Here is a 24308-nt window from a genome sequence, read left to right as displayed (position 1 = left end):
TATTGGCCAGGCTGGTCTTGAACTTCTGAACTCAAGTGATCTGCCCACCTCAGCCTCCCAAAGTGTTGAGATTACAGGTGTGAGCCACCGCACCCGGCCCTCTGACTTCTCTTTCTTTCTTTTCTTTTTTTTTTTTTGAGACAGAGTTTTGCTCTTGTTGCCCAGGCTGGAGTGCAATTACGTTTAACAAACGTAATTTTCAAGCTCTTTCCACAATAGAAATCATTACTTGAGCCCCTTATTTCATTAAAAAAAAAAGGATTCATTCTGACTTCTCTTTCCTTTCTTTTGGAGGCAGAGTGTTGCTCTGTTGCCCAGGCTGGAGTGCAATGGCACGATCTGGGCTCACTGCAACCTCTGCCTCCCGGGTTCAAGCGATTCTCCTGCCTCAGCCTCCTGAGTAGCTGGGATTACAGGCATGTGCCGCCACGCCTGGCTAATTTTGTATTTTTAGTTGAGATGGGGTTTCTCCATGTTGGTCAGGCTGATCTCGAACTCCTGACCTCAGATGATCCGCCCGCCTTGGCCTCCCAAAGTGCTGGGATTACAGGCGTGAGCCACTGCGCCCAGCCCAACTTCTCTTTCTAAATGCCAGATATACGTCAACCAGGCCTTTTCTGACCCCAGAGACAGTGCTGATATCTGCTGTAGAGATGCATTGTAATTTGGCTAACTCTAATTAGTTCTGATATTAACAGGCCCAGCATAGGCTGCTAAAACACTTTGACAATTTTAAAATATATTTTTAACTCTTACTTCTAACTTCTACTCAACTTCTTTGCCACCAACAACAAATTTTAGAAGCAATAAATGAGGTAATTTCTGATTTTGGCGAGATGATGAAAATATAACGGGATGACAGCACAGATCAAGGATCGGCAAACCACAATAGCTCATGGGTGAAATCCTGCTTTTGTATGACCTACAAGCCAAGAATGTCGTTATATTTTTTTATAATTGACTAAAAAATTTAAAAAATGATATTTTATGACATGTGAAAATTATACAAAATTCAAATTTCAAAGACTTATTGGAACAGTCACACGTGTTTGTTTATATTTTGTCTGTGGCTACTTTCAAGCTACAACAGCAGAAATGAGTAGTTGTGACAGAGACCATGCGGCCCAGGAAGCTAAGAATATTCACTGTCTGGCCCTTCACAGAAAACATTCGCTGACCCCTGACATGGAGGATAACAGGATCAGGTTACCAGGAAGGAGCTGGCCTGGGCAGGGCGATCCAGGAGGCATCTCTGAGTTGACATCTGAACTAAGACCTGAATGAAGGGAAGGGGCTAGCCATTCAAAGTTCTGAAGGAGAACTCTCAGGCAGCTGGAACAGTCAGTGCAAAGGCCCTGAAGCAGAAATGGGCTTACTGTGTTTGAGGGATGGACAAAAGCATTGTGAACAAGGGCAAGAGTGTCATGAGATGAAGATGCAGTCAGGCCATACAATATTGTGACCTAAAATAAGGAATATACACCTCTTCATCCTCCTGTTCCTGGTACAGAGCTCCTAAATCCCTTGGAATTTTCTAAGTGATAAGAACAATAAGGGTGAAAGGAGCATATTTTGTTATTCATAACAAGCCCCATTAACCACACCTGAGTTCATGTTAATGAGGGGATGTCTGGAAAGCCACCAGATAACTATAGGATGGGGACTGGTTGCTCCAGTAAAAAAACTCTGTGATTAGAGAGTTGGAATTTTCAGTCCAACCTCTCATCTCATGGGAGGGGAGAAGGGCTGGAGACTGATTTCATTACCAATGGCTAATGATTTGATCAATCATGCCTATGTAATGAAGACTCCATAAAAACCCAGAGGACAGTGGGAAATAGGGAGTAAAGGGTTTGAAGAGCTTCCAGGTTAGTGAACACATGGAGGTGCTGGGAAGACGGTGCATCTGGAGAGGCCGTGGAAGCTGTGAGCCCCTCCCCACATGCCCCACTCTATGCATTCTTCCATGTGGCTGTTCCCAGACTGTATCCCTTTATTATAAACCGATAATCCAGTAAGTAAACTGTTTTCCTGAGTCCTGTGAGCCATTCTAGCAAATGATGAAAGTCAACAGGGGGTCATGGGAACCTCCGATTTCTAGCTATTCCATCAGAAGCACAGGTGACAAGCTGGACTTGCCACTGGCATCTGAAGTGGGGAGGCTTGTGGGACTGAACCCTTAACCCAAGCTTGTCCAACCTGTGGCCCATGGGCCACATGCAGCCCAGGACAGCTTTGAATCTGGCTCAACACAAATTCGTAAACTTTCTTAAAACGTATGAGATTTTTTCATTTTTTTTTTTTTTTTTTTTTAGCTCAGGAGCTATTGTTAGTGTTAGTATATTTTATGTGTGGTCCAAGACAATTCTTCTTCTTCCAGTGTGTCCCAGGGAAGTCAAAAGATTGGACACCGCTGCCTTAACCAGTGGGGCCTGTGCTAACTTGATAGTGTCAGAACTGAGTTAAATTGTGGCATACCCAGTTGGTGTCCAAAGAGAACTGAAGAACTGCTTGATGTGGGAACCCCCACCCCGCCTCCTCACCCACCCACATCTGGTGCTAGAAGTGAAAAAGTGTTAAAAGTATAAGAAAAAAAATAGTTTGTTTTCCTATACAATCGGTGTCAGAAGTGAGATTTGCTAGAATGGCCCTGGCTTGCAGAAATATGTGGTTTGGGAAGAGAAAGAACGAAAGGGTTAGGGATGAGGAACTTTGATTCCTAGGTGGCCACATGGTCAGGCAGGCAGGCTGGTGGGTTCCCTATTTTTAAATGGTCTGGGCCAGGCATGGTGGCTCATGCCTGTAATCCCAGCACTTTGGGAGGCTGAGGTGGGTAGATCGCCTGAGGTCAGGAGTTCGAGATCAGCCTGGCCAACATGATGAAACCCCATCTCTAATAAAAATATAAAAATTAAGCTGAGCATGGTGGTGGGTGCCTGTAATCCCAGCTACTCAGGAGGCTGAGGCAGGAGAATCATGTGAACCCCCAGAGGTGGAGGTTGCAGTGAGCCAAGATTGCACCACTGCACTCCAGCCTGGGCAACAGAGTGAGACTCTGTCTCAATAAATAAATAAAGAAAATAAAAATAAATAAAATGGCCTGGAAGAAAATGATAGAAGCCCTTCACTCAAGCTCTAACTTATCTAACTCTCAATTAATAACAAAAGACCCAAGAAGCTTATTAACCACAAGCTCCTATTTCAGGGGGCTGGGGACTTCCCTGGAGCCCTGTATGCATAGCTAGACTGAAAGTCCAACCTACAGTTACCCTTCCTCATTTTAAGGCTCAAAATGAGTGGGGTGGAGATTTAAAATGCTAATGTTGCATATGATGCATGAAGAAGCATGCTGAGCTACTGTGTGAGTGCTAGAAAAGCCTCTCCTATACATGCTCTGATGTAACCCTTTCCCATGGAAAGACCCTATAAAACGAACCCACACACTATCCTCTGAGAGCAGTCTGTTTCTTTTCCTTTCTCAGCACTGGCTCCCTAGTGCACAAGCCAAAACAAACTTTTTCTTTGCTGCTATGTATGGTGATTGCTCTTGATTTCTATCCTGGGTAATTACAAGAACCCAGGGCATTGGTAACAGCCACCCATGGTACAGAGTAGCATACCATGCTGAGATCTGTTAGTAAAAGTAAAAGCTGCCCCAAGGAGCTGACTTACTGGGTGCATAGGGAAACGCAAACTAATAAGAAAAAGCGACATATTCAGTCCCTTGCTTATTGTTATCTGTAATAGTTAAAATAAAATTAAAAGAGAGTGCTAGGTCAGACCAAGCTCAGATTTCAGTGAGTCTATGCTCTAGCCACTAACTGCAAAGCCACCCACCAATGGCAAAATTATGCTGAGATTACAGACAATATCACTAAGAACTCTGGTAACCAAGAAGGCAGTTCATGTGGGGTGGAAGGCAAACCATGAAACGATTGAAAACACAGGGTATAGTGTGAAGAAATTATTTCTTTTTCTTTTTTCTTTTTTTTTTTTTTTTGTGACAGAGTCTCGCTCTGTCGCCCAGGCTGGAGTGCAGTGACGCGATCTCGGCTCACTGCAAGCTCCGCCTCCCGGGTTCACGCCATTCTCCTGCCTCAGCCTCCAGAGTAGCTGGGACTACAGGCGCCCACCACCACACCCCGCTAATTTTTTGTATTTTTAACAGAGATGGGATTTCACCGTGTTAGCCAGGATGGTCTCGATCTCCTGACCTCGTGATCCGCCCGCCTTGGCCTCCCAAAATGCTGGGATTACAGGCGTGAGCCGCCGCGCCCGGCCAGAAATTATTTCATTTTGTAGATCAGTATCATAAACTTCCTGAAGAACCTTTATTCAAATGTGTTGTGTGAGTAACTGAGTGAGTGACAGTGTCGTAGGTTTTGAACACTGCAGAGTATTCAAAACGCTAGCATTCATGTTTGGGTTGATGCAGGACCCACAGCTCTCCATGGAGCAATTGCAGATGTTTCCGGTGGTCCAGAGGCACAGGAGGTTATTCCTGAAAGAACATCCAGCCTGGTGGACTGGAGAAAAGCCACACTAAGGTCTGTTTACCCTGAGAAGGGGGACTGTTCCTTTCCCCTTATAAAAGTCAAGTAGAACACCCCTGATGAAGCAGCTGATATGCTTCATATGCAAACCACACAGGACTGGCTTGATGATCATCGGGTTATTTGTCTGCTGAATATGCCTGTTACCCAGGTCATGGTAAATGCTGCGGTTAAGGGCGCTCCTTTTGGCCGGATGCAGTGGCTCACGCCTGTAATTCCTGCACTTTGGGAGGCCGAGGCAGGTGGATCACCTGAGGTCAGGAGTTTGAAACCAGCCTGGCCAACCTGATGAAACCCCATCTCTACTAAAAATACACAAAATTAGTCAGGCGTGGTGGCAGGCGCCTGTAATCCCAGCTATTCGGGAGGCTGAAGTGGAAGAATCACTTGAACCTGGGAGGTGGAGGTTGCAATGAGCTGAAATTGCACCACTGCTCTCCAACCTGGGCAACAACAGCGAAACTCCATCTCAAAAGAAAAAAAAAAAAGGGCGGGGGGCTCCTTTAACATAAACACCTCATATAACCTTACCGCTGCAAAACCAAGGGAGTCTTATTGAATTTCCTCTCTCACTTTCCCCTTATGGGTCTTATAGATGCTAATAAAAACATGAGGTTAGTTAAGAGAAGAATGGAGAAAGGCACAGAGAGTCAGAGACTCATCTTAGCAGGGTGGAAATTTTTAAACGGTTATTAACACATAGGGCAGGGTGAGATGGCTCATGCCTGTAACCTCAGCACTTTGGGAGGCAGGGGCGGACAGATCACTTAAGGTCAGGAGTTCGAGACCAGCCTGGCCAACACAGTGAAATCCTGCCTCTACTAAAAATACCAAAATTAGCAAGGCATGATGGCGCATGCCTGTAATCCCAGCTACTCGGGAGGCTGAGGCACAAGAATCGCTTGAACCTGGGAGGTGGAGGTTGCAGTGAGTTGAGATTGTGCCACTGCACTCCAGCCTGGGCGACAGAGTGAGACTCTGTCTCAAAAAAAAAAAAAAGAAGAAGAAGAAAGAAAGGAGAATAAAACAAATATTGATAAACAAACAAACAAATAAAAGTCATGGGCAGAGCTTAAGACCTTCATAGATCTCAGCCAGTCCTTGGTCTGGAGGCCCTGTTTCATGTCATGTGAATGATCCACATGTACCCATATCCGTTGGTAAGTATGATTCATATGCTAATTGGCTGACAACCCTGGCAGATACAGCTTTTCAGAGCAAGGGCCTTCCCTTTGCTTTCATGTAGCTTTGGAATAAATGACAAGTGAGGAGGCAGGGAAGGGGGACACCTCTCCAAAAAAGGCAACCTTTAATATGAACATTCCACTCCTTTTTACCACATCAAGAAGTGGAAAGGCACCTTGATCAAAGCCTTCTGGAAATACTGAGAGTCATTATGCAAGGAGCTAGAAATATTTCACTTAAGGAAAAAGAAGGTATCATACTTGAACACTGGATACTTTTAGTCAATTTACTTTGAAACTCGGACAGCACACAGTGTAATATACACATTTATATATAGACAGCTGTTGTTTATTTATTAAAGTTTTACTCGTATGAAACAAATTTTTTTTTTGAAACAGAGTCTCGCTCTGTTGCCACGCTGGAGTGCAGTGGTGTGATCTCTGCTCACTGCAACCTCCGCCTCCCGGGTTCAAGTGATTCTCCTGCCTCAGCCTCCCCAGTAGCTGGGATCACAGGCGCCTGCCACCATGCCCAACTAATGTTTGAATTTTTAGTAGAGATGGGGTTTCACCATGTTTGCCAGGATGGTCTCGATCTCCTGACCTCATGATCTGCCCACCTCGGCCTCCCAAAGTGCTGGGATTACAGGTGTGAGCCACTGTGCCCGGCCACCAAACAAATTTCTAAATAGAGCATAGAAATAAATGCAGAAAATGGTACTCCTCGATTCATTGTTATATCAGATAATATGTATAAAGTCAGTCTACACAAATGCTTATTAGCCTAGAGCCTGGGACCTGGTAAGGCCTCAATAACTCTTGGCACAAGGATGGGGGGAGCAGAAAGAGGAAAGAAATGCACCCCCCAAAACACAATTGCTGTAGGCCTCTCTTAGCTGCACACAATGATAACTCCCAAGGACTGAAAAGCCTTTCTTCTGGAAGCTCCACCTATAACCTTCCCACCTCATTTTCCACCTGCCTCGCAGTGCCATACTCTTAGCAGAGCCTCTGCCCAACATTCTTTGCTACCTCAGCTTCCTTGATTCCTTTGTTCTTTCTCTCTGAAGGCCTTCCCACAATCCATAAGCTGCACATTATGACCAATTCCACAATGACTCAGACTGTGTTGGGGGTTTAAAAGCTCCTTTGCTGCTCATAGATGGGGCGAAATAATTAGCAACTATACCTCAGTTTTTACATTTGTAAAATGCAAACACGGCTCCATTTTGGGGGTGACTCAAATAACTCTAAGCATCAGGACTGTTCCAGATGGAAGGATGAAGCCTGAAGGTGATGCACTTTTTAGTGATGTCTTTAAAAACCTAGGGTTGGCCGGGCGTGGTGGCTCACGCCTGTAATCCTAGCGCTTTGGGAGGCCGAGGCGGGCGGATCACGAGGTCAGGAGATCGAGACCATCCCGGCTAACACAGTGAAACCCCGTCTCTACTAAAAAAATACAAAAAATTAGCCGGGCGTGGTTGTGGGCGCCTGTAGTCCCAGCTACTCGGGAGGCTGAGGCAGGAGAATGGCGTGAACCTGGGAGGCGGACCTTGCAGTGAGCCGAGATCGCGCCACTGCACTCCAGCCTGGGCGACAGAGCAAGATTCCGTCTCAAAAAAACACAAAAAACAAAAAACCTAGGGTTATGAAGAACATGGGTAGGTGAGTACAGCTTCTTAACAGTGTCTGAACTCTACAACTAGGGCTTAGGATAGGGATCTGAAGTTTTAAGACATAGTTTTAGAGCAACTGAAAGATAGTTGGGAATTAAACATATGAGACCTATCTCAATAGCAGTTACCAAAGGGAAAAATAAGTTGTAAATAACTTCAACTTATTTCAACTAAGATTAAATAAATTCATGGAAATAATTTACAATGAATTCATAAAGAAAAAGTAGGTATGTTGAGAATACATCTATACTGGTTTCCAGGATGTCCAGAAGGATAATAATACACTACAACACAAATTGCCCGCTTGTATCTGCCAGAAATGGGCAAGCCAGGTGCTGACTCAAGTAGAAAGTTTCTTTTGTTCTTATGGCAGACTGCAGGGATGTGGAACAAGGACTTCTGATTTCAAGTCCTATTTAGTAGGCTATATGTGGAGGCAACGGTATGGTGCATTCTCCTCTCTCACCCAGAATTTGGAAAGCAGGCAAAGTAGATACTTCCCTAAGCATTAGACTAGTAAAATCAGCAAACACCCATCAAAACAAAGATATGCAAACGCATTTTAATGGGAAAGAACAGCTCCTGGGTTGAAGCAGGCTTGCTGGAAGGTATTAGCATGTTTAAAGAAAACTTGTGTCTATCAGCAAAGCAAGCTCCATGCAAAACTGGCACAGATGCTCACTTTGAAACATTCATCTAAGCCCTGTCCTACGGAAAGGGTGAAGCCAGTGGTCAGGGTCAGGTATTTCCCCACTGTGAAGATGAATTCTGTCCATCTAATACTCCCTTGTTCCATGGCTGCCAAGCACCTTTTAGACTAGAGTTTGGCTTCCCAAATTAACCTGTCTACAAATATTGGAGCATGAGGATTTTTGCCTAAATAATACATACATATATATATATATATATATATATTTTTTTTTTTAAGAGACATGGTCTCACCCTGTTGCCCAGGCTGCAGTGCAGTGGTACAGTCATAGCTCACTGCAGCCTCGAACTCCTTAGCTCAAGAGATCCTGCCGCCTCAGCCTCCTGAGTAGCTGGAACTACAGGCACATGCCACCATGCCCAGTTAACTTTTTTTTTTTTTTTTAAATTTTCTAGAGACAAGGCCTTGCTGCATTGCCCAGGCTGGCCTTGAACTCCTAGGCTCAAGCGATTGCCCGCCTCACCCTCCCAAAGTGCTGGGATTACAGGTGTGAACCACCATGCCTGGCTCCATATTTCTTAATACAGATAAATTAGCAACATGTGGTGTCTGCATGTGTGTGTGTTTGCACATGTGTATGTGCATACAGGTTTAATGAGCCTGGTGAATAGGAACCCTCCCTTTCTTGCCGTGCTGAGAGAGAGTTTCTCTGGGTCTGCTGGATGTTGCATTGTGGTGAATTCATCCCAGTAACTGATGCTCTCCTTCAGACCCCATCACAACTTGGCAGCCTCCATTCAGGTTCCTAACATTGACCCACATCCCAGAGCAGGCCACCTGAGCCTACATTATGAAGGGAACTGCCAGCCTTGTGGCACATTCCTACTGAATCCTTCTCTTCGCTGGAAGATCACATGTGAGTGAGTCATTCACTATTTTTCTTTGGTACATGGTTTCACTTTACAGCCCACAAGGATGACAAATTTAAACTACTGGTCTGCAGATTGCAAAGGGTGTGACTGGGCCCCACCCAAACACTAAAGGCTTTCAAAACCGTCTATGAAATAGGAAAATGACAGTAACTCTCTTTTTTTCTTCTTTTTTTCTTGGAACTTAGATCCTTCTAAAAGTAAAGGAAGTTTTATTGCAGTGATGGGGTTTGAGTTCAGAGAAATAACATTTTAAACATGTATTCAAAGGCAAGATGTAGAAGCTAAAGGAATGAAAACAAATTTGGAGGCCTGCCTGCTAGGCCATCTGAAGTAAGAATCAATTCCAGCCTAGCACCCAGCTAGTAACTTACAGAGGGCCTTTTGTCCATATTTTGGCCAGTTATTCACAGCATTGTTGAAGGCAATAATAATCCTTTCAATCCACAAGTAATTCAAAAATACGTATCTTAGGCCTGGTGCAGTGGCTCACACCTGTAATCCCAGCACTTTGGGAGGCTGAGGCGGGCAGATCACCTGAGGTCAGGAGTTCGAGACCAGCCTGACCAACATGAGGAAACCCCATCTCTACTAAAAATACAAAAATTAGCTGGGTGTGGTGGCATGTGCCTGTAATCCCAGCTATCCGGGAGTCTGAGGCAGGAGAATCTCTGGAACCTGGGGGCAGAGGCTGCAGTGAGCTGAGATCACACCACTGCACTCCAGCCTGGGTGACAGAGGAAGACTCCATCCCAAAAAAAAAAAAAAATGTATTTTACACATAATTTAAAACATCCCACGCCTTCTCTGCCCTTCCCACATCATGCCAAAGCCAGTTTTGCCTAAAAGGCAGGGGAAGGAGGGAAGGAACACTTATTAAATACTCCTCCATGTTATCTTAATCTACTCAATAACCTCTGGGACAATGACTATTATTTCTACTTAACAAGTTAAAAACTGAGACTTAGAAAAGATGTGTAATTTGCCTGAAAGTCACACAGTTAGCATGCGGCCAGACTGGGATAAAACACCTAGTTTGCCTGATTTGAAAGTCACTAGATACCACAGTAGTGAAAACTGATTGTGGTGAGTTCTATCTTGTCTTAAGAGGTAGGGCTAAACAGCTACATTTTACAACACTAAGGAAAGTCACAGTGGCCTCAATGGTTGCCGGGAAAGCTGGTTGGGTCCCACATGCTGATAGTTTAATCCTTGCTTTGTTGTATGGTCTTAGTTCCCAGGTTCAAGCTTCGAATACTGCATAAATCAAAGCATATTCTAATAAGCTTTATAAATGTGCAGCTTCCCTACCTTGTTTCTCTGGGCACCATATTCAGCTTGCTTCAGATATAATGAAGCACCAAATATAGTGCTTTAGATTTTCCTAAGTAATTTTTTGTTTTATTTTTATTTTCTGAGTGACCCGTAGTGCCACCTGTGGACTAGAGCCTTTGGAATCTTGGTTGGCTGTTTTTTTTGTTGGTGGCAGGTTTTTTGTTTTTTTGTGTTTTAACTTTTCTTTTGAGATGGGGTCTCACTATGTTGCTCAGCCTGGGCCTGAACTCTTGGGCTCAAGTGGTCAGCCTGCCTCCACCTCCCAAAGTGCTGGGATTACAGGCATAAGCCACTGCACCTGGCCTTCTGCCTTTTAATTGCAGACAAACTAGTTGGATTTCTCTCCCCCCAGACCAGTGAGCTCAGAAACAAGAAGCTGATGTGGTGGTAAGTCTGCCGATTGCTATCGTGGGACCGACAGGATAGTTGTACTTATGTTTCATATTCATTCACCGACTCATTCAGCACACATTATCTGAACGCCTGCCCCATGTCAGGTACCATTTAAGGTACTATATGGCACGCTTTCCTTTCTGCCTGTATACCTTTCATGACAGTATATGATCCCCTATGCCTTGTAAGTTTAAGAGTAACCTGCCATTTTAAAAAATCCTGGAGGCTATGGAGATGACTTGGTTGAACTTCCTGCTGTGAGGACTCTACAATCTTTTGCAGTGGTCCTCTCTCAGCTTCCAGTCACCCTCTCTCTGGTCCCGGGTTCACGCACCCACAGGTAGGCTTTGCCAGTGCTAAGCAGCTGTGACCATCAGGAGAGCTGGCCTTATATTCCTCGTTCTGTCCTCTAGAGCCAGAGGGACTTTATTTTAAAATAAGTATTTATTGAGCTAGTTGTACTGAATGCTTATGTGTTTTGTCACTATTACATCATTTTGCCCTATTATTGTCCAGTGGACTGGAAATGATAATTTAAGTTTTAGAGAAGTTAAGCATAGTACCCCAGGTCACTCAGTAATAGGTGATAAGAGCTATGTTTTCATAAGTCTGCCTGTCTTTAGAGACCTTTATATATGCTGAATACATGCTATAATATATACTTGCATATACTATATAAAGTATGCATATACTAATGTGTATAATTATATAAATATTATATATGTATATACACATACTTTCAATATGTGTATATGTATATATTTACATAATGTGCATAATATATGCAAAGTGTATATATATAAAGAGTGTATATATATGTGTATAATTAGGTGAAAAGGCAGATGACAATTCTAGAAGCTTTTAGAATAATGATAGAATAAAAACTAAATTGTTACATTTCTTGCTGAGCTAAAACTTTCTCATTCTTCATATCTTTTAATAAGCTGGATGCAAAAAACAAAACAACAACAAAAACCTTCCTCTTCCAGACTTATCTGATGGAAACTGGACCACACTTCGACGGGCAGACAGATGGCCCCGGTCAAACGTATTTAGTACAAGGCTGGTGGCCATTTCAAGAAAGCGGCGCATTTCTAACCCCCACACGCTCTAATTCAGCCGTACAGCCTTTCTGGTGGGAGAACAATGCGGCATGGCTCTGTAATATGTCTCTTTGGGCAGACATATGGTCAGAGTTGTGCCATCTCCAGCTAAAAGGGACATAAAGATTCCACCCAAGCACATTCTGTGGCCCCCACCCCTTAAAACAGGGCCCAGCATCCTGTGTTTAGTGATTAGTGCAGGTAGGGAGGTCATGGCTGATCCAACCACAATAGCAAAGTTCCCAAAGTACAGCCTGCTTCAGAGACTACTGATGCATCATGCCTTTGGGGTATCTGAATCCAGTGTCAAAACAGGTTAGATATAATGACCCCATTTGGTTATGTTTATTTTAGCACCAGCAATATTAAGACTATCCAGTATACACCAGTAGGGAGAGAAAGGAATGCCAAAAATAGCTCTTTTAGCTCTTGCTACAAACTGAAAACATTATGGGCTTTCATTCAAAGCCTCAGATGGAGTTGGCACAGCTGCAACATGTGCTTTCCAGCCCTGGATGGCAGTTGCTTATGCTTTTGGAGGCAGCGCCCCTCCAGGCTTAAAGGCACAACTCTTCTTTTGATCACTCAGGGTTGATTTTCCCTGTTTCAGATCAAAATGTGAAGTAAACCATACATAAGAGAGTAATTCTAAGGCTAAAATATAAGTATGCAAAGAAAATGGGAGTAGAAATAGAGGGGAAATTCTTGCCCCCTAGAAAGAGTGCATTTCTGCCAGACTGGATTGTTAGGGTAGAAAAGATTTCAGAGAGCATCCGACCCACCCCTCCACTTCTAGCTAGGAAACAGGCCTATCTACAGGTGAGTGATGGGTTTGCCTTCTGGGCAGTGTGCTTGGTAATAACACGTTAAGTTCTGTTAGCTGACACAAGGTCTGGAAGGTGCTGGCACTGTGGGCAAAAACAAGTTCACCCTGGGATGGGCGATCTATGCCACCCTTCTGATGAGAAAAAGAAGGAAAAGTGCAGGTCTAACTATGGTGCAGCCAACTTCCTGGCCTAGTTGCTAATTTTGCATCATGGGCCATTCAGATAAACAGAAACTTCTCCTTCAATGACCACCCCATCCTTCCTCCATAACAAAGTGGTTGGAGCCCCGGAGCACAACCACCTGGGTTTATAATCCTCCTAAAGATACCTTCTGACTGGGTGATTTGGGCCAAGGTATAGTCTCTTGTGCCTCAGTTTCCTCGTGGGTAACATAGAGTTAATAACAATAGTTCCTTTATAAGAAGACTGCAAAAATTAATCAAGTTATTACATCATGTAAGTACTTAGAATGGTGCAGATATTGTGTACTTAACAAATGTTAGCTATTCTTCTATTACTGTTCTCTTCCAAGTAATCTTTATCTCATCTACAGTATTCTAGCATTACCTGTTTAGTGAGCTGTTTAAGGTGGGGTTACCAAATCTACCCACATGAAAAGCATCTGTGGTGTACAGAGTTCAGGCATTCACATTTACCAACAAGTCAAACTAGATTCCTTTGCAGTTCTTCTGGTCACCAAGTCCATAAGGTCCTCAGTGTGTGTCTGTCCTCTGACAAAAGCATTATCCAGTTGTATGAATTCTAAGGCAGCATCTTCCCTCACCAAATTCTCATCCTAGGCCTCTAGTTTCCTGTTTCTAAATTTTAGCAGTGCCTTGCACATAGCGGGCCTGCAAGAAATGCTTGCTGATTAATTGAACTGGCTGCCTCTGAAGCCATAGGACTGACATTAATTGCTATGGCTCCTCGGGCTTCCTGCAGGCCTCATTGCTAGGAAGGACCCTCTCCAGCCTTCCTCAGCCCTCCCCAGGATCTCCTCCTGTCACTTTGTTTCTGAGACCCATTGTATTCTCTAACCAACCATTAGCACAGTATCAAACTCCAGTCACACTGGGGTTTATTTTCCATCCACATTTAATTTTAGACTAGGGGTTTGGATAAGCCTCAAAAGCATTACTCGGGCTAAATGAAGCCAAACAAAGTATTTATATGAAATGCTAGAACAAACAAAGCTAATATATAGTGCTAGAAAGTGCGAAAGTGGTTGTCTGGGGCCAGCAATTAGGGGCACTGGTGAGGCAACAGGGATACTAACTGTAGAGGCGCATGAGGCAACATCAAGGGGTGATGAAATGTTCTTTACCTTGATTGGGGTAGTGTACCCAGATACACACATCTGCCAACACTCACTGAGCTCCACTCACACCCATTACAGTGGCCATTAGAATGGCTATTACTCAAAACAGAACAACAGAAAATAACAAATGTTGGTGAAGATGTGAACAAACTTGAACCCTTGTACACTGCTGGTAAGAAAGTAAAATGGTGCAGCCACCGTAAAAACAGTACGGCGGTTCCTCAACAAATTAAAAATAGAATTACCATATAGTCCAACAATTCCTCTTCTAGGTATACATATACCCAAAAGAACAGGAAGCAGGAACTCGAAGAAATGTTTGCACATCCATGTTCACAGCAGCATTACTCACAATTGCCAAAAGTGGAAGCAACATAAGTGTCCCTCAATAGATAAATGGATAAACACAATGTGGTGTGGGGGGTGTGTGTGTGTGTGTGTGTGTGTACACATACGTACATTGGAATATATACAGTAATATTACTCAATCTTACAGAGGAAGGAAATTCTGCCACATGCTGTAACACCGATGAACCTAAGGACACTATGCTAAGTTAAATAAGCCAGTCACAAAAGGATGAATACTACATGAATCCACTTACATGAGGTACTCAAAGTAGTTAGATTCATAGAGACAGAAAGCAGAATGATAATGCTGGGGGAAAGGGAAGAGGGAGTTACAGTTTAATAGCACAGAGTTTTAATTTTACAAGATGAAAAGAGTTCTGTGAATGGATGGTGGTGATGGTTGCAAAACAATGTGAATATACTTAATGTCACTGAACTGTTACATTTAAGAATGTTTAAGATGGTAAAATTTCATGTGTATTTCACCACAATTTTTAAAAGTTGATTTTAAATGTTAACTCCTTAAAAGAAACAACGACTCATCAAACTAATCACTTAAGATGGGTGCATTTTATGGTGGCATAAAACCTAAGTAAGAGGTCAAGTTCTCAACCTAAGTAAGAGGCTCACAGTGGCCTCTCAGGGAAGCATGCTGCTGTTATCCATCACTCAGCAATGCCCACTCTAAGGCAAAATCCAAACCAGTGTAATCCATGTGGCTTTTGCACAGCATCATGAGTAAAATCATCTCCTCAACTATAATTGTTATTTAAAGAGAAAATGTGTCAAGCATGGTTGGGGTTATATCATGTTTTCTGATCTGTTCTCAGAGTTATTTTAGAATCAAAGTCCCTTGAGGAAACATGAAAGGTCACTTAATTTTATGTTCATCTTTCAGAAACACCATTGGTAAACTATTACAGATGAGTGTGAAACTAATACAGAAATCCCAACTGGTTGATCACACAGGAACCCCAACACGTTCATCACAAACTACTGGCATTGATCTCCAGTTCTTGTCCGTTCTATCACGAGGGATTCTCATCTGTCCATCTGCGCTTAGGCCCCTTCAGTCTCTCTTTTTGGGTCACAAACTACAGGCCTCCATTTCCCAAGGTCCAAATTCCAAGGTTGGCCAGTAATGTTGGTATCTTTTGTTGTCTTAGCAATCATAAGTCTTAGGGATAAAAGAAGAGGACCTTGTCAGAAAAAAACTAAGACCAGGTGTGGTGGCTCACATCTGTAATCCCAGCACTTTGGGAGGCCGAGGTGGGTGGATCACGAGGTCAGGAGTTCGAGACCAGCCTGACCAACATGGTGAAACCCTGTCTCTACTAAAAATATAAAAATTAGCTGGGCATGGTGGTGCACGCCTATAATCCCAGCTCCTCAGGAGGCTGAGGCAGGAGAATCGCTTGAACCTGGGAGGCAGAGGTTGCAGTGAGCCGAGATCACGCCACTGCACTCCAGCCTGGGCAACAGAGCGAGACTCCATCTCAAAAAAAAAAAAAAAAGTACAGGAGGGAAGGGATTTGCAGTGAGTCAGTGATAAAGCCAGACTGTCGTCCTTGTTGGGTTCTATATGCTTGGAATACAGGCATTATGCAGCCCGGAACTTTCTTTCTGGCTCTAAACACACAACATCAACTACCTTTATTTGCCCATGTGGGGAAAAAACAAAAAGCCTTCTCTTTCCAGATGAACCGGAAAAGCAGCTTCGTTTCCTACACAGATTTCAACTGGCTCCACCTCGGAGATCTGGAAGTGAGCAGAGAGTAAGCACTGCTCTCTTCAAAGTCTCACTTTGTTCTGAGGCCTCCCGCGCCCCAAAGTCATCAAGTTCCAGCTCTCTGGGCAACTCCTCCTCCCCTTGGATCAGCTACTCCCTCTCTGGGCCAGGGCAGGGTTCTGTCCCCACATCTTTCCAAAATTCAAGCTGACTCTGGCAGAAGAGCACAAAAACAGAACTGTAAAATTCTTGCACAGTGGATTTCTGATTCACGTGAGGAACTCAAGCGATCTTCCCACCTCAGACTCCCAAAGTGCTGGGATTTCAGGGGTGAGCCACTGCACCCAGCTATGTTTTAAGATTGATAAAGATTCTTTATCTTTTGATGAATTGATTTCAATTGATAAGATTGAAAAACAAAGGCAGTTACTGATGTACAATTGAGGAGAGTGGCAGAAGCATTACAGCTGGCACAGTAAAGAACAAGAGATGGAACTGACAAGAGAGTTCGTGAATTTACTTAACTTGGAAAGATGCAGTTTTAAAAGTGAGAGGCTTTTCACTTCAAAGTCAAATTCTTCTAAAAAACATGAATCAGTTTTTTCAATGTGCATGCAAATATTAAAGGAAAATTATTTTAGAGTACTTGATCTAGTTATTGGAAAAATTTTGAAGTATGTTTGAAATGATTTGAGCATGTAAATTGATGTGAAACTGAACATTTCATGAAATCTAAACACAGACAAAATATTTGATGAAAAATTTGCATTTAAATTTGGATGTGCTATCAGTTTAAAATACACATTAGACTGCTACAACACAGCATGAAAAGAAGCCTATAAAATATCTCCTTAATAATGTTTATATTGATTACATGTTGAAATGATAATACTTTAGGTATACTGGGTAAAATAATCTATATGATTAAAGTTAATTTTGCCTGTCTCCTTACTTTTTTGAACGTAATTATTAGATAATTCAAACTTGCATTTGTGGCTTACTTTATGTTTATTTATTTTTAAATTAATTAATTATTTATTTTTAAATTAATTAATTAATTAATAGAGACGAGGTGTCACTCACTATGTTGCCCAGGCTGGCCTTGAACTCCTGAGCTCAAGCTATCCTCCTACCTTGGCCTCCCAGTGTCAGCCACCACACCAAGCCTCACTTTGTATTTCTACTGCATAGCACTACTCTACACATATTTCATCTTATTTGTTAATAATTGTTATAGGTAATGTTGACTAAACATTTATTATGGTCAGATACTGTTCTGAACACTTCACATGAACACTCAGACTAGCTCTTTAAATCACGCACACAAAAACGTATTTATTTATCTTCTCAGTGCCTTCATTTCCCCATTTGCTAAAAAAGAAAAAGAAAAACATAACATGCACCTACATCAAAATGCTAGAAAACAAGGGAAAAAAACAAAGCCCCATAATATTTAAAAGAAGAGTCTATCTCTGAAAATAATCCACTGAATTATTCAGAAGAAACACTTAGGAAACTATTAGGCATCCTCAGTGTTTGGTAGAATAACACAGCACTCCAAACAGAGAAGACTGGCTGGCACCAAAATATCACTAAATCCTTTCAGACTACAGATTTTGGCTTAAATATTCCATACTCATCACATCAAGGGCAAGATTCATTTTCTTTTTTTTTTTTTTTTTGAGACGGAGTCTCGCGCTGTCGCCCAGGCTGGAGTGCAGTGGCCGGATCTCAGCTCACTGCAAGCTCCGCCTCCCGGGTTCACGCCATTCTCCTGCCTCAGCCTCTCGAGCAGCTGGGACTACAGGCGCTGCCACCTCGCCCGGCTATTTTTTGTATTTCTTAGTAGAGACGGGGTTTCACCGTGTTAGCCAGGATGGTCTCGATCTCCTGACCTCGTGATCCGCCCATCTCGGCCTCCCAAAGTGCTGGGATTACAGGCTTGAGCCACCGCGCCCGGCCGCAAGATTCATTTTCTATGACCATCCTCTCCTCCCTCTCTCTATTTAATCAAGTGACAAGATATTTTAGATTTTTAAACCATATGTGCATTCAAAAATGACTTACCAACTCATCTCTAAATATCACCCTTTTCACTACTGTTTGGTTTCAATGAAATTGTTTTTTCATAAAAATGGAATCTCCCCTAAAAGAAATGAAGACTAACTGCAGAGGTCATAGAAAATGTAATACTAATACCTCAAAAAATCATACAAAAAAAGATAAAACAGGCCAGGCGTGGTGGCTCACGTCTGTAATCTCAGCACTTTGGGAGGCCGAGGCGGGTGGATCACAAAGTCAGAAGATCGAGGCCATCCTGGCTAACACGGTGAAACCCCATCTGTACTAACAATACAAAAAATTAGCCGGGCGTGGTGGCCGATGCCTGTAGTCCCAGCTACTCCAGAGGCTGAGGCAGGAGAATGGCGTGAACCAAGGAGGCAGAGCTTGCAGTGAGCCGAGCTTGTGCCACTGCACTCCAACCTGGGCAACAGAGTGAGACTCTGTCTCAAAAACAAAAACAAAAAAAATTAATTGTCTTTTTAATATTAATCTTTATTTAATTTTGAATTTTAAAGATAATATGTGTACATGGCAAAAAAAAATTATTGTTTGGTTTTGTTTTAGCAACCTCAGGATCTTCTGGTAGTAACAATGAAGTATGCATCCTGCACAGTCAGTGCTGGTTTTATTTGTCACTATTAACCTCTCCTTCCCTCTAGCTATTATTATTATTCTTATTATTAAAGTAACCTGTGTGATCTGATAAACTTGTTTTCCAAATCCTGCAGAATCTAGGTAGAGGTAGAATTTTTCACTGCAGTGTTGAAAATAATGAATCTTTCCACACTTACAAATACAAATGATTAACTTTCATAGAATTTTAGAGACTGGAAAGCCGTCAGCAATCATCTATTTCCCCTTTTCATTTTATTTTGTAGATTATTAAATCAACTTTAAACACTGTAAAGGACATTTTTTTAAGTAATGTAAACTTACCATCTACTTTCTGTTTATTCCAGTCTTTCAGCATAGTTGTAATCACAGTATGTATATAATTTTGTGTTCTACTCTTCTTAATTTTCTATATTTTATACAATCACCATATTTACTATTTTACTATAGTCTTCCATCAAACTGATATAATTTACTCAATGTCCCTACTACTGGTTGTTTAGATTTTCTATCTCAGAAATATAGTCTTTTTTTTTTTTTTTTTTTTTTGACAAAGTCTCTCTCTGTCACTGGAGTGCAGTGGTGCTATCTTGGCTCTGTCTCCTGTGTTCAAATGATTCTCCTGCCTCAGCCTCCTGAGGAGCTGGGATTACAGGCGTGCACCACCACACCCGATTAATTTTCAGAATACTTTTAGTAGAGATGGGGTTTCACCATGTTGGCAACAATGGTCTTGAACTACTGACTTCAGGTGATCTGCCCACCTCAGCCTCCCAAAGTGCTGGGATTACAGGCATGAGCCACTGTGCTTGGCCTATAATCTTTACAATTAGCTTTGTAGATATTTTCTTCTGTTGGCTTATTCCTTGTGATATCTGATAATTATGAACATTCTGATTGTCCTCCAAATTTATAAGGCTATCCAAAGCCCAACCACCCATAAGTTAGCTTGCTTGCTCAATTTCTTTATTCTTAATTTAATATTTAGGCATAAAATTGAATCTTATTAACTTGCCTGATATTTTTTATTTTTTTAAGAAACAGGGTCTCACTCTGTTGCCCAAGCTGGAGTGCAGTAGCACAATCATAGCTCACTGCAGCCTGGAACTTCTGGGCTCAAACAATCCTCCTATCTCAGCCTCTTGAGTAGCTGGCACTACAGGCATGTGCCATCACTTCCAGCTACTTTTTAAAATTTTTTTGCAGATATAGAGTCTCCCTATGTTGCCCAGCAGGCTGGTCTCAAGCTTCTGGCCTCAACCAATCCTCCTGCCTCAGCCTCCCAAAGTGCTGCGCTTATAGGCGTATGCCTCTGTGCTTGGTCTCCTTTTAACCTTAGTAGTAGGGGTCAGGTACGGTAGCTCACGCCTGTAATCCCAGCACTTTGGGAGTTCAAGACGGGCAGACCACTTGAGGTCAGGAGTTCAAGACCAGCCTGGCCAACATGGTGAAACCCTGTCTTGACAAAAAACACAAAAATTACCTGGGTATGGGGGTGCACGCCTGTAATCCCAGCTATGCCGGACGCTGAGGCACAAGAATTGCTTGAACCAGGAGGCAGAGGTTGCAAATATTTGTTTTCATATTTACTACACTGGGACAGAGATGAAAAAGAATAAGACATAATATTGGGTACACTCTCCCGTACTGCAGGTAGGGACTATAAATTGGACAGTACTTTTTTTTTTTTTTTTTTTTTTTTTTAATGAGACAAAGTCTCGCTCAGCCACCTAGGCTGGAGTGCAGTGGCATGATCTTGGCTCACTGCAACCTCCTTCCCCTGGCTTCAAGCGATTCTCCTGCCTCAGCCTCCTGAGTAGCTGGGACTACAGGTGTGCGCCACCACGCCCAGCTAATTTTTGCATTTTTTTTAGTAAAGACCGAATTTCACCATGTTGGCCAGGATGGTCTCAATCTCTCGATCTCGTGATCCACCCACCTTGGCCTCCCAAAGTGCTGGGATTACAGGCATGAGCCACTGTGCCCAGTCCTGGACAGTACTTTTGGAGGGCAATTTGGCCATTAGAAAATTGTATGCACCATGCAACAAGAATTCTACTTCTTGGGATTTATCTTTCAAAATATAACAGAAAAGGCTGGGTGCAGTGGCTCACGCCTGTAATCCCATCACTTTGGGAGGCTGAGGTGGGCAGATCACGAGGTCAGGAGATTGAGACCATCTTGGCTAACACGGTGAAACCCCGTCTCTACTAAACAAACAAACAAACAAACAAAAAAACAAAAAACAAAAAATTAGCCAGGCGTGGTGGCAAGTGTCTGCAGTCCCAGCTACCAGGGAGGCTGAGGCAGGAGAATGGGGTCAACCTGGGAAGCGGAGCTTGCAGTGAGCCAAGATCACGCCACTGCATTCCAGCCTGGGCGACAGAGTGAGACTCCATCTCAAAAAAAAAAAAGAAAAGAAAAAATAATACACACACACACACACAGGAGTTCAAGGCCAACCTGGACAACAATATGTATACACACATACAGAAAAATGGCTGGGTGTGGTGGCTCACACCTGTAATCCCAGCATTTTGGGAGGCTGAGGCGGGCGGATCACCTGAGGTTAGGAGTTCAAGACTAGCCTAACATGGTGAAATCTCATCTCTACTGAAAATACAAAAAAATTAGCCAGGCATGGTGGCACATGCCTGTAGTCCCAGCTACTCGGGAAGCTGAGGCAGAAGAATTGCTTGAACTTGGGAGTCGGAGGTTGTAGTAAGCCGAGATGGTCCACTGCACTCCAGCCTGGGGAACAGAGCGAGACTCTGTCTCAAAAAAAAAAAAAATTAATTAATTAACGTAATTTAATAAGTAGTAGGAACACTGACTCTTCCTTTCTTTTAAACTTGTATTCTTCTTTGTGAATTATTGGTGCATATGTTTTGTCCATTTTTAGGATCTTGGTGCTTTACTGACATATACATTATGCATATATTATAAATTTTAATATTTTATACCAAAAATTAATTTTAAGTATGTTTCCAATTTAATATTCTTCTTTTAGTTTTGCATAGTCAAAATCTGGGAGAAAAAATTTAAATTATACCTGTCCATCTTTTCCTCTGTATTCCTCCTTATTATATTTCAATAGTTAGAAAAGTCTCTTTTTCATTGAAATGTTGGTAACTGTTGAGGTGGGTGATGAATAGTTACATGGCGGTTCATTTTGCTATTCTCTCACTTGGGTGTATATTGGAAAATGTTCATAATAAAAGCTTTTTTTTTTTTTAATGCTAGTCCAGGGAAACAGTAGAAGTGGAGAAGGAACAAAGAAATCTCTGTAACTGGCTGTGATCAGTAATAAAAACTTTTTTAAAAAACCATCTCTTCCTCATTGCTAGAAAAATCATCCTATTTTATTTCTACTAGTTTTTCTCCCACCCCTTTCATCTTACAGTTGAGGAAAGGCACCCATGAGGTTAAAAAGTAACCAGCTGACTCTGTGACTCATCTTCCCCCTACTAAACTTAGCCACCACCCTTTCTTTTTTAGGCAAAGCAAAAACACCCCAAGGCAGGGCTATTTGGAAAGGGCTAGGATTCAATTAAAGAAAGCTGGGCTGGTAGCTTCCAAGCGACTGGTGTTTTATTCCTACAAACTTACACCAACCCTAACCCACACGGTAAGGCCAGGGATGTGCTGATAAACCTAATAGCCAGCTCTCCAAGGAAAGGACACCCTGATGTGTAGCCACTTCTTTGGTGTAAATCTTTGCACCCTGACCAATTTCAAGTTACTATTGTGATGTCACTGAACTGGGAGTTGGGAGTAGATGGGCAGCAGCACCCCATTACACATTAATACTAGTTTCACCACACAGATATAATAGACACAAATACCTTCAGGAGCATAGATAATGGCAAAAGGGAACTTAAGAACTACGAAATGATGAATTGTTTTAAATACAAATTACTTATAAATATTCATATTTCAATATAACTTATTTACTCATTAGTTCATATAATTTAATTTTAAATCACAGCTGGCTATATTTAACAATCAGCTTGCAAAACCTCTAAAAATTTAACAGTCAGCTCTCAGGGCCTGATACAAGGACAATTTAGCACATCACTGGGAGATAGAAGAATAACAAAAACAAGATTTTTTTTTCAATCATGGTAACATATATATAGCAAAATTTACCATTTTAACCATTAAAAAAATTTTTTTGAGATAGGGTTGCCCAGGCTGGAGTGCAGTGGTGTGATCTCAGCTCACTTGAGTCTTGACCTCCCTGGCTCAAGCGATCCTCCTATTTCAGCCTCCCAAGTAGCTGGGACTACAGGTGCAGGCCACCATGCCTGGCTAATTTTTGTAGAGACAGGGTTTTGCCATGTTGTCCAGGCTAGTCTTCAACTCCTGAGCTCAAGTGATCCTCCAGCCTCAGCCTCCCAAAGTGTTGGAATTACAGGTGTGAGCCACTGTGCCTGGCCTATTATGACCATTTTAAAGTGTACAATTCAGTGGCATTAAGTACATTCACAATGTCTTGCAACAATCATCACCATCCATTCCTAGAACTCTTCCATTGTTCCAAACAGAAACTCTGAACATGTGAAACAGTAACCCCCTCACCTCAGCCCTTGGTAATAACCTCTATTCCACTATCTGTCTCTATGAGTTTGACTATGGTAGGTACCTCATATAAGTGGAATCATATAACATTATCCTTCTGTGTCTGGATTATTTCACTTAGCATAATGTTTTCAAGGTTTGTCCATGTTGTACCATGTATTAGAATTTCATTCCTTTTAAAGTGAAACCAAAATTTCAAGACCAACATTTAGAGCCACCATCAGTATACAATTAACCAGGCCTGGAGGGAAGATGCATTGACCTCACTCCACCTTCTCACTTCTTTTGGAACAAGCCCAGCCTAGAGTCACCAAAATACAGAAGGCTAGGTGAATCCCTCTATGCAAAACACAGCCAGAGGGGAAGGCCGGGGACAGCCTTAGGTGGGAGCACAAAAGAACCTGGAAAGGATAGGATGTGTGTGGCAGGCATGATAAAATCCTATTATGTCATCTTTTCAATGAACCCAGATCAGTATCATTTGTTCTAAAAGTGTGGTTTCCAGACCAACAGCATCACCATCACCTGGGACCTTGTTCAAAGTGCAATTCTTAGGCCCAACCCTAGATCTACAGAATCCTAAACTCTGGGGATGGGATCCAGCAGTTTGGGTTTTAAGAAGCCTCCAGGCCATGCATGATAGCTTGTGCCTGTAATCTCAGCTATTGGGAGGCTGAGGTGGGAGAATCCCTGAGCCCAGGAGTTTGAGGCCAGTCTGGGTAACATACCAAGACCATCATCTCTAAAAACTAAAAATAAATAAATAATCTTTGTCAAGTGCAAGAATCCCGCCAAGTGATTCTGATACATTCTGAGGTTTGAGAACCCTGATTCTATAGTAATAATTCTAGACTCAAACTATGGATGTCTAAAAGGTCCCCAAACCACCCCATGAGCATTTCATAAATATAGATTGCCAGTCATGACTTTACATCAAGTATGAGGAAATGGGAACGGGGATAAGTTATGTTAATGGGGGAAGTTATAATACTTTTTTTTTTTTTTTT

The 24308-nt window shown here is 42.4% G+C and overlaps 1 protein-coding gene across 2 annotated transcripts in view; it reads right to left on the bottom strand.

Moving 5' to 3' along the window:
* The window catches only part of ANXA4 (annexin A4), a 98032-nt gene that overhangs the window by 48618 nt on the left and 25106 nt on the right, over positions 1–24308 (bottom strand). The window lies entirely within an intron of this gene.

The sequence above is a fragment of the Papio anubis genome, chromosome 14 (genome assembly GCF_008728515.1).
Source record: "Papio anubis isolate 15944 chromosome 14, Panubis1.0, whole genome shotgun sequence".
In the NCBI taxonomy this organism is placed as follows: Eukaryota; Metazoa; Chordata; class Mammalia; order Primates; family Cercopithecidae; genus Papio; species Papio anubis.
The sequence above is the reverse complement of the archived record's forward strand: the minus strand, read 5'-3'. Positions and strand labels throughout refer to the sequence as shown.